The following is a 16,899-nucleotide window of genomic DNA, read 5'->3' as shown; positions in this document are numbered from 1 at the left end:
ATATGTATACATATATTGGATTTAGCATATATTTTAACATGTTTAACATATATTGGATTACCTGCCATCTAGGGAGAGGATGGGGGGGAAGAAGGGGAAAATTTGGAACATGAAGTTTTTGCAAGGATCAGTGTTGAAAAATTATCCATGCATATGTTTTGAAAATAAAAAGCTTTAATAAAAAATGTAAATGGGGGGAAATATAAAATACATTAAAAAAACAACAACAACAAAAAAGAAAAATGTTTCTATATATGGAAAACAACCCTAATAAAAATTCTGAAATTATAAGCCACAAAATGATATAAAAAGAAGCAGGTGACAACTGTCCTGCCAAATGTTTACTTGAGAAGGGTAGAAAAGCCAAAGTAATTTTGTGTACATGTACATGTACACACATGTATGAGGGGAGTGAATAAAAGCCAGAGGGCCAGAAAGAGACAGAAGCAAAGAAAGAACTCAAGCTTTTCTTTTCCTCCCTCAAGCACAACAGTAACAACAACAAAAGGCAAGACTGGAAATGTGAAGAAAATAGTTTCTACCTTTCTAGTCAAATAGATAAAAACAAAAAGGGAAAATAAAAAAAAAAAAATTAAAAGCGGGAATGCCAAAGAGCAAATAAATCCATGACTCTGCTTTCTTGGATGCTAGAGAGAAAGGATAAATGAAAGACCCCAAAAGATTTAAGTCTTAAAACAACAATCATTTATTGAATGCCTACTATGTGCCAGGCACTGTGCTAAACATGGACAAGGGTGTGGGTTGTAGCTCTGTCTCAGCCCCTTATACCCAAAGCTATTTTTTTTTAAATATGAAACTAAAATTGAGTATTTCCCAGCACTTCATCCAAGGGTGAATAAACATTTGTTTAAAATAATCATCTATAGCCGAAGCTCTGATAATTCTGAATACCAGCAATAGCAATATCCCTTTGACCACAAAGGCATCAGTTTTGAATCTAGGAGGCCCTGCCTCTTTTGTGAACAGAAAGCTGTTCCCTCAATATATCGAGGAACACAATTTTGAATCCAGACAGTCTTTGCCTCATTTATAAGAGGAAGCTGCCTCTTCAATCTGTGTCCCCCAATGGGGGATCTTTTTTTGCCGAGACTTACTGTCCTGGCTGGAGACAAATGAGGAAGGGGGAGGATGTTTTTCTAGCACCACCTGAGTGTCAAAAGCTTAGAAATTAGCTTTCTGTCAGTTGTTAACTAAGATATTGCCAAGGATGACTGAGCAGGCAGATTCATACATCTCACAAGGTTGTTGTGAGGATCAAATGAGATAATGCACATAAAACATTTTGTAGTCCTTAAAGCACTATATAAATGTCAGCTGTTGTTATTAGAGTTATTATAAATTTTCAACTCTAGGTCATTTTAAGTAATTCCATTAGCACGAATATGATTCACACACAGCTAAAGGAACATAGCTACTGGGTCTAATTAGGTACAGCTGACTCTAAATGGCAAGCGTGAACAGTGACCATAGCATATCAGCCTCCTGCAGGACTTAACTATCTAATAGAGACAACAACAAAAAATCAAAGATAGGGAGCCATCTTATCCAAGGAATGGAAGATTAACTTCACAATGCAGCATTTGGAGATCTTTACTATCTTTTTTGAAACCAGAATTGGGAAAAGGATACAAATCCAAAGTAAATTAGTCCTTTGGCCCTCTGTTTTGATTCTACGAGACATTAATTTCCCAAAGACCCCACGTCTTTCTCCATCAGCTGATGTGGACACTGAATAGCTGAAAAGGATGGCAGGTGCTATTCATGAAATATCCTCACAACAAACGGGCAGAAAGCTTCAAAGGAATACGTTTCCTTAAAATGGAGAAATGCTGTTATTCTCTCCAAGCTTTGCCCCTTTCATACCATTTCAAGTCCTTTTACACGGTGAGACAATAGTGAAAAGGGGAAAGTACATAAGAATCCTCTTTTCAATATGCTCTTTGAAAATTTCCATAATTGTTCAAATTTGGAAATCAAACTTACTTGATTGTATCAATGTCACAAATTATCATTCAGAGCTATGTACATGACAAGCTTGGCACTTTAAAAACTAATTTGTTTGGAATTATTCAGTAGTGAGAAAAGCATTTGAATAATTTCCCAGAAAAATGAAATATGTATTTTAAAGCCAAATTAACAAAAAACAAAAGCCAAAATGACACTGATTTTTACAAAACTTTCTTTTAGAAATGGACGTTTAGACTGAGGAAACATGAAAACGTTTACCTTCATAAATCATTTTGCAAAAAATCAAGCACTTGAAATTATGAGCTTTTAATCTAGTTGCCTTTTTAGCTTTAATTAGAGCATTCACAGAGATTATTTTGTGACACAACACAAATTTAAAAGTGATGATTTTCTTTTCTTTAATTCATTTTTATAATTAGATTCTTGTGTTACTCCTTAAGCAAGCATTGAAAACAAATGACCTGATGCTACAAATTGACAACAGAGTTTAAGCAAACGAAGAACAAATTAAGACTTGTATCTCACAGATCTTTAGTGTATTTATGGAAAACATAGGAATGCTCCTCTTTGAATCAGCTGCCAGATTCCAGAGCCTTAAAATGAGGCAGGCCAATCTTGCAATGATCATACCAATGTAATGCAACAAGCATTTATTAATTGCCTCTGATGCACAAACCAAAATGGAATAATGGATACAAACCTATCCTTGGAGCAGGTGATTTGGGGTTCCAGGCTTGCCTCTAACATATTAGCTGTGTGACTGAGCACAACTCCCTTAAAATCTCAAAGACCCAGCCAATTTTCTAAGACTTTGCCTTGTAGATATGTCAGTGAGTAGCAGTGGAGGGAATTTCCACAGCAAGAGTTCCTACAATTATCCATGCATATGTTTGGAAAATAAAAGGCTTTACTTAAACAAACAAAAAAAAGTGTTCCTACAAACTTGAGATCACAAATCTACTAAAAAAAAGTTAAGTGAGGCATTGGGCTAGGTGATAGGATTACAGAGATTAAAGGAGAAACAACTCTTACCTTCAAAGAACTTATTCAAAGAACTTTTCTATTTTACCAGTTTTTTATTCAAATATAAAGTTTGAATACTTGATAAATTTGGGGGGAGAAAATCCTCATCATGACCCTCCCAAATAGGCAATCCATGTCTATGCTAGCTAAATAATGCAGGACTGGTGGGGAGAATGGAAAAGTCTGGGGTCTGTGACACCACAATAAACAGTGAGGAAAGCAGAAGAACTAGTCTGATGTTTGCTCTGGACCACTAATGGGACTAGCAATTTGAAATACAGCATGAACAGAGTTCTTCTGGTATATGCTATGCCAGTGTAGAGAACATTCCCCAAAGCAGAAGGTACAAGTAAAATTCGAATAGAAGAAATATTATTACAACAACACTTTCTGAAAGAATGCTATTTCCATGTCCCCATGGGATCGCCTATAATAATGATGGCTATAATGAATTCTCTACAACAAATCATCCTATACAACCAATACTTTCTCTAGTCCCTGTCCATATATCAGTCATTCCCTTTACCTGATTGTGTTCTGTTTATGCTGTAGGCACAAACTCCCAAACCACCCACAAAAATAAAATATACCACAAAATACAAAAAAGATATAGGAGGTGCAAGAGTAAAGGGGACTTGTGTGTTTATGTGACACCTTTCACTTTTACCTACTGGGTTCTGCTTACTTGCTAATCCTTTACAGTGAGGATGGGTACCCATTTCTTCAAAGAACAATTCTAGTTTAGACTGATCTAGGAAGAACCTTTACAGCTAAATGATATCTAGCACATTTCACTTATAAAATTATGAGCATTGGGCCATCATTTATTGCTACGAGGAAAAAGAAAACAAGAGAGATGACAAGATATCTTGAGTATATTTCAAAATGTGAGCAGAAAACCAATGGCAAAGTTGCAGAGGCCTTTTTTTTTTTTTTAAAGAAAGTGACATTTCCAAGCAGTAAAGTCACAGGTGATATATTGTAGAAGAAGAAACGGGGCTGAAGGTTAGAACAACAAAGTTTCAGCTCTGGCTGACTCATTAATTATTTGTAGGACCCTAAAAAAGTCATTTTCCTCTTCTGGAATTCAGTTATTCCCCTTAGAAAATCAAAAAAGTGGACTGAGTATCTATAATCTCCCTTTTAAGAATAACGTGGCATGCTTTTTTCAAATTAAAAACACTGAAAGAAAATCACAATTTAGAACTATTTTTCTAATGTGTACAATAAAAAAGAGACAATGATGGATGGCTTGAAATTTCCCCCTTAATATGGCTCTTTTCATCCTGTTTCTCCTTCTGACATGGATAATCATTAGGGATAAGTTTAGTTCATTTCATCTGTGAGTTTTATGATAATGGAGGAAATTGGCAAGTCACTTGTGAAATATTACAGCAATAATAGTTTTATACTAAAGATAAATCTTTTATCTTCTTCAAAGTAATATAAGGTGTCAATAAACACAGAGCAAAGTGAAGATTACTTAGATCTTTCTTTAGCCAATAACATTTATCAAGGTGTGTCAGGCAGAGGAACAGTTAAAGCAATAATTCATTATTTTTATCATATGGAATACATCAGTAAAATAAGTAAATATTGCATGACTGTTTCAGACAACTAGTATTTATTGTTTAAAATATTTTATTTCCTTTTCACTCGGTTCTACCTACCAGCCTTATCATTATTCAGATGGACTTTTGTTTAAATGAAATCATAATTTGGGCAAGATGATGAACCACTCAAACTAGTGAGAAATGTGGATCTAGAAGCACACACAGCTGAGGAAGAAACAGAGAATGCATAGTTATAACTACAAACTAGACTCTCTGTAAAAATAAACCTGTAAAGAGCAAATGACTGTTTCTGCTTTGACTTCCATTGCTAGTGGTATTGTATGCATTACATACAATAGACACTTAATAAATGCTTATTGGATTTGAATGTAATCATCTATGTATCCAACTGCTTTCTCAGTTAGTCAGTGACTGTCAATGAGAGAGAGTGTGGCTGAACTACATAACCTTTGGGGAAGTGGCATGTGCTTGTTTTTTTACTCTGGCCTTATTGGATATTTTCTTGCCATCAGGTCAGAATCAAAGTCAGGAAGAAGTCATCTTGATGAGGAGAAATTGAGGCTCTAAGCTGAGATGGATCAGCTCTTTTTCTGGTAGTCTGATTACCTCTCTCTCCTTCCCCAAAGTAACCAAGGGCAGGTCCGGATAGCGAATGAATTCGCTATCAATGCTGTATCAAAACAAAGTCTTTTTATTGATAGTAAAGGGATAGACAGGCATTTGGCCTCTAGAAAGGCCAAACTGCCTGGCAAGGGGATGCCAGTTGGCGGGCACAAGGCAAGGATACTGAGTGTGAGGAATACCTTTTTAGAAATTCTTTTTATACATAACCAGGGCCATAAAACAAAGTTTGCACAGAGATGTTATCCAAGAGGTTCCGGAGATATTTGTAAATAAGACAGGAATTTCTCTTAATCATTTGTGTTTCAAGTTATCTCCTTTAACCTCTCCTCAGACAGGAATTCCCTGCTAATTATTTTTATCTTGGGCTATCTCTTTTTGACCTTATCATTTTGCCTGTATGTTGGGTATTTTTTGTTTGTTTGTTTGTTTCTGTTTTTGGTTTTGTTTTATTTTTGTATTTAATGTGGTGAATGAGTATGAAAAATTTCTCAAATAAATATGCTATGAATCACTTTTCAATAATAAGAAGCCTGGCTGACATTAAGCTATTATTTGGCTAATAGAGTGCTATGAACACATCATCTTCTTTGGTCCTCATAACAATGCAGTGATGTGCATAATGGAGGGATTTGAAGCCCTCAGGAGGAAACAGGATAACAGAGGCAAGGGACTTTCCCCAGCCCACAGATCTAGAATTAGAGCCACCCAGTAAAGGGAATCAAGGTTTTCTGGGACCTGATCCATTGATCTATTGTTCCTTCCAGTATATCACAGCTACCTATTTTAAGAAGGTCTCTCTAACCTGCTGCTTTGAAACCATATCCTGATTTTTGATTCAAAACATTTATTGTGTCAACACAATGGTGCCTGAGGTTGGTCTAACATGAATTGATTTCCTACTTGAGCTTAACTGAAATACAGGAGATTGGATTTCTGGAATAAATCACTTTGATGACCCAGAGAATTTTCCCATCAAAAGGCAGCATTTCTTTTTACAATGGACTTAATTATTTTTTTTTCCTTAAGGCTGATTTTATTTTCACTGATTTTAGAAGTTTTTCTATTTCTCCAGCTTTGGGTTCACTCCAATTTCTATCGCAAAAGTCCAAAGTACCGGTGCTCAGAGGGACAGTCCAAAAGCAATGTTAAGATCCTACTCCTGCCAATGAAATCCAGTCTTTACAAAGAAAAACAGTGAATCCAAAGGGTCTGATTTTTGACATTAAATGTGGTTCCATTGGTTGACATTAGCATGCCACTTCCCCTAGTTCATATTTCAAGTCTCACTCTGTGGAACCGAGGGCATTATTTTTAAAATCCCCTCAAACACACTGTAAATTGGGCAATCCTAGGCCATTGTAAACAGAAGGTGTTGTTTACAGCTGTTTAGATCCACTAAATATCTGTGGATTTGCTTCCTCAGCTAGCATGGGAACTTGCTGGCTATAACTCCCTGCCTTGTTCAATAACTTCCAGTAATTATCAGGAAGAAAATGCAATAAATTTATGTAATAGACTGCCCCTTTGCTATAATATACAATCAAGGGCGATCAATGCTTCTTACAATAAGGAGAAGAATTACAACTGTGTTTTATTTTATAGCTTTGGTAATACAGCTTTGGAAACCACCAGAGGGCGTAGAGTTAAACTTCATCCCTGTAAAACATAGCCCGGGGCTGACATTTTACAAAGTAGCAGCACTACTACAGGTTGTGTACTCCTGAGCAGACTGGTTTATTTGTTCACCCATCCAGCAAGAGGAAGGCGGGTTTGGGGGTAGTATACCTCTTTCAGTTCCTGTGCCTAGAAGAAATAAGATACTCTCAGAATGTAATAAATAACAACCAAGTTTAACCTTTAGCCACATCATTACCAAAAATGGGACGACAGACATTGCCGATAACGGAACCACCAATGTTGCGCTTCCCCGCCATCTCTTGCTCATTTATGAAGTCAGAATTGTTGCGGTTTTAAAAAATATACTTTTATTGAGGCTTAAATCAAAGGGCATTTTTGAGGCCTGCTTAGTTATGCTTAAAGTATAATTACACGCTACATATCTTGGTAAGTAAATGAAAGCCTTTTCTTGGTTATTTGTTATAAATTTCTTTTTTGCCTGTAGCTAAGTGAAGGCCAGGCCTCTAAAGTGTTTCAAGTATAATGCACAGTGAATATAAAACAGTCCATTAATTGGGATAATAGGTCCCAGCATGTAATTGCATTTCTTAGGTACTATGGATAGCAACAGAGTGAAATGGTATTTATTTATTCAAGGTTGTTAGTCACCCCTGGATAACTTTATTTGTCCACTGATGCTTAAATAAATGTATCATCTATCAGTAGAAATATTTATGAAGAAATTTATAACAAAAATCATTATTGCATCTCAAATTATGAAAGGAAACAGTATATAAAAGTTACTGGGGAATATTGCAATAAAGTCTCACCAATGTTGGAGGTTACTTGTGTTGACTGTGCTGGACAGTAAAACACCGCAAGACTTCAAGTCTAAATGTGAAAGCTGTAAGATTACCATGTGTTACTTGTTGCCTTGCCACTCAACAAAATGAGTGCAGAAAGGAAACAAATTCCACGGGCAATTTCAAGCCACCTGTTCTTGTGTTGTCTTTCAAGGCTGGAAGAACCCACCAAGAGACGAACTGTCAGTATGTTACAAAGCTGTGCTATCTCTAGATGGGTGTGAAAGATGGAAAATGCAGTGAGCTGAGAATTATTCTCCTCTACAGTTGTCCAGCTTCAAGACATGGAACATAACAGTTTCTTAAGGAATGGAAATTGGTATCACTCAGGAGACAATGGAGAGGGATGTGGTGGGTGCAGCAATGTGCCGGAGGCAGCGCAAAACAAGAGTTAAAATCTCAATGTGACTATTTGTTCCTTAGAAATGGCAAATTCTACAAACCAAGGCTTGATTTATTGAGTGTTTTATTGACTATCCAGACTTAGGAAAGTGATGCTGATGAAGAAAACTCAAGATGGTGAATTTTTTTTTTTTTTTTACCACAACAACTCTCCATGTCTATCTATTAAGTTACAGAGGGCTTAGGATCAGCAATCATGGCGCCCATACCAATCAGATTGCAAATCTTCAGAATGCAGATTCAACTCAAAAATTATATACTATAATTCCCCCACCAGTGATCCATTTGGTAAATATTAACAAACATATCCCTGGGTATATGTGATTAGGCTGCAACAGAGAAGAAATATGGATCTACAAAGAATAGGAATAAAGGACGTTACTGAAGAAATGTATGTTTGAAAAAGAAGAGGCACAGGAGACATAGAGAACAGACAAATAACCAAGGGACCGGGTAGGTAACCCAGTGAGATCCTTGAAGAAACATCAAGTGAAGATGAATAATAGCGAAAAAAACAATCAAACCACAAGCTTTTAGTAAGCACCTACTTTATGCCAGGAACCATGCTAAATGCTGAGGATACAAAGATAATAGTGAAAGTCTTTGCCCTCAAAGAACTTATACTGCATTTGGAAGACGATAAATACATATATAAGTATAAATAACATATATGTGTTTTTCAAGAAAAAATGAAAAAAATATTGAGGTGGCTCCAAGTATGTTGGAATGGACCCTATGGTAAACCACAGGGAAAGGACAAGAATCAGATGGGTGGGCAGCCATAGATATGTTGAAATTTGTCTAACTAGAGGCAATAGCCACTTAATGATGATCACAGGTCCCTCTGACTATAGTGTCCTCCATTAAAATCCTCCTATGGTGACTGATTATCATATAGGGTGACCTTGAATGCCTGAAGATCATACCAGGGTTGACAAGCTCCAGCATGACAAGCTCAGCTTGAAAGGCTTACAGTCCAGACTCTAGGATAGAGTGGCATTTGAAGGACTAGCCTAGCTTAGATTCATAACCACTGCTTCTTCAGGATAATGAATTTTTGGACCACAACAACTCTCCATGTGCACGTATTGTTATCCAGGGGTTACAATCAGTAATGATGGGGCCCATGCAATCAGATTGCAAATCTTTGCAAGACTGAAGCAGAAGCTAATGATTATAAGGGTGTTTTCTTTAGTTTGCATTAACTTGAGCACTGCAGATTTCTAAGGATATTTTTAAAAAAATGTGTCCCATTTCATCTCTTTGGAACAATTTAGATGGCTCTAAAATTAGAATAGAGAAAATGTACTCTTGAGAGAAGAAGGAAATTACAGAGCTCAAAGGGACAGCATATAATATTTCTGCACTATTCTGTAACTCCAGGAAAACAGGACCATATATTGCCCTTACCCGTACAGAGTGTCTTTTATGTCCCCATTCATTTCACTGATCACAGCATTCTCATAACAGGTACTCACTGCTGAGCACAGAGCTCTGTTTGCTGACTTGGGCAAGCCTTTACTACTCTGAATATTTGCACTGGACATTAATGGTTATCCCAGGCTTGTTTGTCATCTACGTTCAGTAATTGCTCTTTACAGGTTTGCCCATGTATAGCATAACATAAGGGGGAAGGAACGAGGTGGTGCGATGGTTAGATTACTTCCATGAAGTCTGGAACAGCTGGGTTCAGGTCCTGCTTCACACAGATACTGGCTGTGACCTCACTTAATCACTCAGTCCCTCAGGCAACTCTATAAACTATCAATGAGTAGTGTGCTGTAGGGACTTCTCAATCACATGAAATCACAGGTCTAGACTAAAAGCAAAAAGATACCCCATGTTAGCTCTTCTACTCAGCTCTGGAACTGTTTTTTTTAAAGGAGACATTAAGCAAGCATGTCTCATCCATGCTCTAATTTCAAATCTGTTCCTCTTTTGCAAAGTCTATTAGGTCTTTCAAAGATTGTCAGAGAGTTCACCAAGATATCAGCCTCAGAACTCCTGAACAGCTAGAAAAATGTTTTGAGGGTTTTCAGACATTCATTGGTAAATCCCCTATTACATACAAATAAGCCCCATGTACTGAGATTCTGCTAGAATAAAGTGAGACAGGCAGATGTGCTTTGCTTCAGAAAGGGGAGATTTGCTCATTTTCGAGGTCTTATTAGAAATAAAAATTTTGTCAGGGAAAATGGTCATTGGAAAGATCGGTGTACATACAGTAAGTGAAGAAGGGGAAAAACAAATTAATAGGCCTTTAGGTTATGAATAGTTAAATTGAATGAGGGTTGTCAGCTTCAGAGTTATTATATCATCTCATGCCTTTCAAATCTCATCCATCCTGGCATTAATATCAGACCTATTAAAGTGATAATCGCATGGACAAACCTATTCAAAAGGAACCTCTAATTTGCTGATTCCATCAATTCAATTTAATTCAATTAATAACTAAGAGATGCCTAAGAGATGCCTACAGGGCCCACCTGGTACAAATCTCAACTAGCTTACTTCTCAGCTACATGACTATAGGTCTTAGTGGACTGCATTGGCGATCTCAAAGAACTTTCATTCTTTGTTCAATAAACATAATGGAATATGCAATGAGAAGGGAAAGAATCATTAAAATTTGAGGAAGGATCATGTTCTTCAGTAGGAATAATAACAGAAGCAGATATTTATATAACGCTTTATAGTTTGCAAAGCAGTAAGTATACATAATCTTGTATGTCACATAATAATTACACTAGATGAGTAGCTCCTATAGAGAATATTTACTGCCAGTTTATAGATAAGGAAATGAAGGTAAAGAGGGATAACAACAATAATAACACCTAACATTCATAAAGGGTTTACTATATATCTGGTATTATTCCAAATGTTTTACAATCATTACTCATTTGATTTAACCAATAACCCTGGGAGGTAAGTGCAATTTCTGTGTCTGCGTCATATTAAGTGACTTGCCAAAAGTAAAACAGCTACTAAGTATCTAAAGTTACATTTGAACACAGATCTTCTGGACTCCAAACGTAGAACTCTAAACACCAGGCTACTGAGCTGCATTATAAAAAAAAAAAAAAGTAGTCACTAGTCTCCATTCAAGCCATTCACACAGTATTAAAGATGGGTTTATCTCATTCTATCTGCTATAGCATGTTGTCTTTCTAGGTGTAATAACTCTAGAAGGAAGGGAAGTATTTTATCAGGCCAAGATGTGGAGGCAACCATTCCAGAGAGGAGAGAAAGTTGTATGCTTTCAAAATGAAAATATTAATAATTATACTCCATGCTTTAGAAACAAATATGCCAGAAACAATTTAAAAATAAATTCTAACCTAAACATTTCTAGCTTGAGAGAAATGGCCAAACAGATATAATCTTCCACTTACCGCTCATGCCTCTGAAATGTCTCCCTACTCCAAGACAACTTGAGAAAAACTTATAGGAAACCTTGGGCGTGGAAAATATTTATAAATTCTGAAGCATTTTATATATATATATATATATATATATATATATATATATATATATATATATATATATATATACATATATATATATATATCTACTATTTTTCATAATTATTCATCTAGGTAGGAGGTTACCAGGAGCTGAACAATGATAACAATATACACAGGGAGGAGAAGTTGGATGCTGGAAATGGCATGGAACCATATATATACTATTTACCAACTCAATGGATGTATGGGAGAAGGAAGAAAAGTGAAATGTGAGATACCTCCTAACTTTGAGACTAGTTAACTAGGGAAATGAATGTGATCTCTCAGAGAGAGTATAAAGAAGGACATTGAAATGTTGGGTATCAAGAAGAGAGCTGCTATAAATATTTTTACATATAAGTCTCAACAGATCAACAGATAAAAAAATTAAAAGATAGGATTTAGGAGAGTGGAAATAATTGCATTTTGAGCATGTTGATTTTAATATGCTAGTGGTGTGTACCCAGAAAACAGATGGAAAAACTGAACCTGCAGTTCAGGGGAAATATCTGGGCTGAAAATACAAGATTTGGGTAATATTTGTACTGAGGTGGCAATTGAAGTGGCAATGTTCTGGGAGTATCAGGCATCAATGAGTTTGCTATTCTCAGCAATGCAATGATCAATGACTACACAGAAGGACTATTGAAATATCCTATCTATACCTAAAGAAAGAAATGATTGTGTCAGAATTCAGATTGAAGTATACCATCTCTCTCTCTTTATTTTTCTTGAGGGCTTTTTTTTGGGGGGATCTATATTTTGTTTCACAACACGACTTTTATGGAAATACTTTTCAAAACTTCACGTGTGCTTTCTTAATGGCAGCTGGTGGTTGGGATAATGGAGAGAATTTGGAACTCAAAGATTTAAAAATATAAAAATTGTTTTAAATATAACTGGGGAAAATAAAAATATTTTAGTAAAGTTAGATGTTCTTCAGGCTTACTTGAGAGTTCCCCAAAATAAATATCTTTCCCCAGTCCCTCATTAAGAGAAAACAACCAATAAAAAAAAAATCTTTGGCTATCTTACAGGTTAACATAATTTTTTTTTTCTGTATAGCCTCCCTCTTTTACCCAGGTCCTAAAACTGAAAACCTGCCTCTTAAACCCTTCTATAGAGGAGCTTCAGAAACCACAAGCATTACTCAAAATATGGCCATTCTTCAAGCTTTGCTTTACATACTTTTTTTACAGACTAACAAAATTTTCATTGTTTTGTCTACATTAAAAATGTTAGCTAATGAATATTTCTTAAGTGTCTATTATATGTGTGATGCTGGGGATATGAGGACAAAAATGAAAGTTTCTGTCCTCCAGGTTTCACACATATTGCCTAATAAAAAGAAGAATTCTTTATACACATTAAGTTCTCCTTTTCAATCTAATCTTTTCTTTTCTTTCTGTCCCTAGAGTAAAATCAGACACATTCACTGCTCTTCTCTTGAAACCTAAAAACAGTTTGGTCTTCAACAGGCAAACAAAACAGGGGAACAACTGGTGCCTTTATTTCATAAAATCACAATTTTTTGAAGATGAAAGAAATCTTAGAGATCAACTAGTCCACTTTTCTCATTTTAGAGAGGAAAAAAATAACGGACCAGAAAGAAGCTATAATTTCAATGTGTGCTGAGTAATGCCCATCACTTAAAAAAAATGGACTAAACAATTAAGTTACAACTAAGCATTTGTCTGAAAAAGAAAATCCTTCACACATTCTCCCCCAATTTTGATCATAAATTCCCTTGTTCCTCCTAACTTCCAGCCTTTATTATGTTTATGTGGTTGTTCAGTTTCAGTTACTACCAACTATTCATGACCCTATGGATCGCTGCCTATGGGATATTCTTAGCAGAGATAATAGAGGGCCTTGCCATTTCATTCTTCATTGGCAAATAGGGGTTAAATGCCTTGCCTAAGTTAACATAGCTAGAAAGTTTCTGAGGCTGGACTTGAACTTGGGACTTCTTGACTTCTGAAGCCAGCACTTTACCCACTGAGCCACCCAGTTACCATTGTGTTTTTACTCATCTTCACTTTTAGATTTATATTATCTATTGTCCTATAATTATCGTCCCCCAAAGTATACTAACCTTTACTAAGAGCACCTATTTCTCATTGCTTTCTCAGTCAGCTTATTACCAACTTCTGAGACAAGGACAGTAACTTTTCAAACCAGCAAGGTTAGAAGTCACTGTAACTTCACTCCTGGGCTAACTGCATTCAGAAGCAAATACATATTAATTTTAAATTTTTATCAGAGAATGATTTTCACTTCTCTAGGAAATGGCTAATAATATCAAATGTTTGTATAGTTCATTAATATTTTATCATTCCAAAGTTGGACTTTTCCATATTAAAAAAAAAATCTATCTGTTGATGGTAAAGCACTGATGCTGTTTTGCTGATCGCTGAGCTTATAATATGAATGTTTTCATTTATTATAAGGTACAAAAATAGCAATGGTCTGAACTCTAGTTACCGCTTGTTCAGTGTAATTCCAATCAATCTTGAAATCTCTCTTTCATTTTCATAAAGTGCTATCCAATTGAGAAAGAACACAATATGGCAAAGGATATTTTCTGCATCCCATTGTATTCTACCTCTTGTCTATGAAGACCCTCTTCTCTAAGGTTACCCAGGTATTCTTCTCATTTGTTCATTCTATCTCATACTTTCTATTTGTATATTAAACAATTACATAATGTTAGACATAATGAGGATAACATTCAGCAGCACCAGAGCACCACCCAGGGTAGGGGATGTATTTTGACCTGATTTCTTTGGCCTAAGGAATTCTCCCAGGGGAACTCTTACTATAGATAACAGAACTTCAAGGCCTTAACCTAAAGTATAGGTGTTGTTTCAGGATGTTGAAAAGTTAAATGGCTTATCCAGGTTGATAGAGTCCTTAAGGATAACAAGTAGGCTTTGAATCCAAGTATTTTTAACTATGAGGCTAGCCCTCTATCCATTACACTATACTGCTTTAACAATACTTCTTTTTAAAGCTCTCTCATAAAGATATTTTATCCTTGTTTACAACAACTTTATAAAATAACCAGATCATTTTATACATCTGGAACGCAAGGCATAGAAGGTTTAAGTGACTTATATGAATTCACAGAATTAATTAAGTAGCTAAAATAAGAATTTAAATATTTTAATTTTCAGCATGCTATATAAACACTCAAATGAACTAACAACCACAATCAAGGAAAAACATGGCTACATTTAATACAAAAGCCTTGAGAACAAAAGTATAATCTATGGATTTTCTACTTGTCTTCATCTATTATAAATATTAGTCATGATTAATACATAGATTAAAACCATAACACACCCTCTTCAGGCATCCTGAAAGCTGACATGGCCCTCTGAATCCTGTACGGGGTTGTATCAGCATTGGGGAAACAGATTCAGTTTCCCACAAGGCAAATATACATGGCCCCAGTTTATGTGAGCACACCATATGAAACTTACCAAAATGGAATGATTAGAGACTGATTATTTACTGTATAAAAGGATTCACCTCAGGGTTCCTTTTTTTATTAATATCCCTTAGTGAATTTAAAAATAGGATTTGATGTATTAAAAGCAGATTAATCATACCAAGTTCTTACAAAGGCATTTTGAGTGCCTAGCACAGTAACTTCTGTGTGGTAGGTGCTTCCATAAATATTTTTGAATGAATTCTGGCATAAAACAAGCTATACACAGAGTAGCAGAGTTCTGTTTGGCTGGGAGGTCAAGACTACTTAGTCAAAACTGGTTCCTTGGTTCCCAAAGGAATTAAGAGAGAGGAAGAGGTAGAACAATGAGGAGTGAGTGTCAACTTGGAAATACTCCAAATAACGGAATTTATAAGAAAACAATTCAAGTACCTTGAGCCAACTCATGTGGAATGGAAAGATGGATATTCTTCTCTCGTTCCTTCCCAATAGTTATATTTGCAATGGGTGTAGGAGAACTTGTGATTGTCTATAGGTCCTCAGCTGCAGAATGCTGTGACAAACAAAAAATATATTGTTACATTGCTATCTCCCAAACATTTAAAGAAAAATATTTCCTTCATTTTGATAATCATAGATTGTTTTATGACTGCAATTCGTGATGTACTATAATCCCCAAAGAATCATAACAATAGGTAATTGAGAGACACATGAGAATTTGAAGTAGGTCATAGTATGTTACCAGCACAGGCATGGCCATATGTGATGTAAAATCCAGAAGATCAACTGTAAAGGAAGACTCATGTCATAAGAGTGAGGGACAAAAGACAGAAAGCCAGTGTTACACAGATACCTGCATAATCTTGAAAGACCCAGAGGAAAAAACCTCCAAAATGGTGTGTAGACCACTCTATATAAGATCTCTGAGAAGACACAGATTTGAGGGTTACATAATATCTTGGTATAAATGAGTCATGATTTGCATTGTTAAAATAATGATTTCCATTTTCTAGACATGTACTCATGGCAAGTAAATATGATAAAGCCCACTTTTCCACAGTGTCTCCCCAAAGACATTTGTCTCATAAGAGTGATCCAGGTTCAAGAGATATCTAGCTATAACCAAAGAGACAAAAATGATTCCACCAATTATGTTCTTCAGAAGTATTTGGGTCAATCCTACATACTCAGCTCTGCCCATCATCCATGTTAAAACAAAGATCGGATGTCTGCTAGAGACTTGATACACATTATATAGAACAGTTAGCTACCTGAGTTGCCATGTTAAAGAGGTCATACTCTTCTAAAGCCATGTTCCAATCATGACTTCCAATTAAATAATGTCTCTGAGACTGAATCTGCCCTCTTGCATTAGGATCTCTAGCCCTCTTTAATTATTCTTCCTCCCTGATCCAATAATTGGTAAATGTCGATATATCTGCCTTCTTTCTTGTATTTACTATGCATCTCCACTGCTGTTTCGCTTCCTATTTTTTTTTTTTTGCTGCCATTCTCTATGGTAGGGTAGGAAAGGTTTATTTTTTCTGCCAAATGGCATTTAGATACTTATAACAGCATTTGTGGGCCATACAAAATTTTTAATTTATAGAACTCAAGCAGTGGGATGTTGCTTTATTTAGTTTTCAGCTCATCATCACCTCTAGTTGCCTTAGCAAATGATTTTGGGGCCATATATGGCCTGGGGGTTAGATGTTCCCCATTTCTGCTCTATGGTCTCAAGTTTAATAAATATATGTAGGTCTATTCTTTGTATCTGTCTCTGTCTCTGTATCTCTCTCTGTGTGTCTGTCTGTCTCTTTACTTCTCTCTCCCCTCTTTTCTGCCTTTTT

At 35.8% G+C, this 16,899-nt stretch overlaps 1 protein-coding gene and 1 pseudogene across 7 annotated transcripts in view; both read right to left on the bottom strand.

Moving 5' to 3' along the window:
• Positions 1-7,144, bottom strand: part of LOC141549036 (cell growth-regulating nucleolar protein-like) — a 64,427-nt pseudogene extending 57,283 nt beyond the window's left edge.
• The window catches only part of TENM1 (teneurin transmembrane protein 1), a 3,105,198-nt gene that overhangs the window by 945,867 nt on the left and 2,142,432 nt on the right, over positions 1-16,899 (bottom strand). For all 7 annotated transcript variants that reach the window (XM_074277949.1, XM_074277947.1, XM_074277946.1 and 4 more), the window contains one exon: positions 15,482-15,602. The gene's annotated coding sequence lies outside the window, so the exon portion shown is untranslated. The remainder of the gene's footprint in view (positions 1-15,481; positions 15,603-16,899) is intronic.

Source organism: Sminthopsis crassicaudata, chromosome X (genome assembly GCF_048593235.1).
Source record: "Sminthopsis crassicaudata isolate SCR6 chromosome X, ASM4859323v1, whole genome shotgun sequence".
Taxonomy (NCBI): domain Eukaryota; kingdom Metazoa; phylum Chordata; class Mammalia; order Dasyuromorphia; family Dasyuridae; genus Sminthopsis; species Sminthopsis crassicaudata.
This window is presented reverse-complemented; position numbering and strand designations above follow the sequence as displayed.